Raw genomic sequence first — 1215 nt, forward strand, 5'->3', positions numbered from 1 at the left:
GACCATTAGGCATAATGAAAAAAATGAATCTTCCTTTACTTCAAAATTTTTTTACTTAGCCCAAAGCAAAATTGATGTGACAATTGAAACCTAGTTAACACCAAAGGAATTGTGGAAATTACAATTTCTTTTCCCAAGTCAATCAATTCTACAATATAAAATGGTAACTCAAAAAAAGGGTGTCTTAAATGCACCTTCATCCTGAGGTTAAATTAAATAATGATAGTGGGTCCCAAAGCCTAATAAATTATAACCAAAAGTCTCCAAACAAGGTCTTACTTTTGACCACAATTCATGAATTTGTATTCTATATTTAGTTAGTGTTTCCAAGACTGCACGAGTGTCTTTGGGAGATGAGGCTTTTTGTCTTCAAGATTTGTTTTGAGTCTCCCAAACATCTCTGCCTCCCAATTTGGAAATCCCAGGAAGGCCAATCAAATCCTTCTTTGTATGTTTTGGATGTGTTTTTTGTTTATTAAGAAAAAAAAAAATTTAAAAAAATAAATAAATATTACCTACTACTACTATTTTCAAAACTTTAAATTGGTTCCATTTACCTCAACTTACATGCATGCATGCATGTGTAACATGTGTTCCATGTCAGTACATTACTTGAACTCTTGTCAGATCATGTGTATGTATGTGTCTTAATTGTCAAACTTCAATTTCAAACATTAGGACACAAAAGATATCACTTAAAGTTGAATAAGAATAATTAACAACTTTTTAAAAAAATCAAGCAGATGTCTCACATTCCATCACTTGAAAGTCACAAGGGTGTTACTTCCATCACCCAAAAGTGCAACCACTCTTAGCCTTAGTATATATTGAATGTGCAAGACCCGCCACGTTGTTAGTGTACTCACCTAATAATAAGTAATATTTAAAAAAAGCTAATTTATTTATTCATAAAATTATTAATAACGAAATAATATGTAATGTTTCATTAAATTAGTACACCTGTGACAAAATGATTTTACCCATATGAGAAAATGATTGTGGTACACGACTAAAGCATGAGATTTAGTGATATATTGCTAATCTTTGTTTGAGTCTTTCTCAAAAGTATTGTGAAAGTTTAAAAATTAAAAAATAAAAAATAAAAAAAAAATTGCAATGCAAAAAACTAAACCCTACTTCCTACTCTATTGTGGTCATAATTCATGTTAAAAGAATTATTTGATAAAAACACAAACTAGATAAAAACTTGTCTCA

Source organism: Cornus florida, unplaced genomic scaffold (assembly GCF_030987335.1).
Source record: "Cornus florida cultivar Cherokee Brave unplaced genomic scaffold, ASM3098733v1 CherokeeBrave_3.0.0_Hap2_Chr03, whole genome shotgun sequence".
Taxonomy (NCBI): Eukaryota; Viridiplantae; Streptophyta; class Magnoliopsida; order Cornales; family Cornaceae; genus Cornus; species Cornus florida.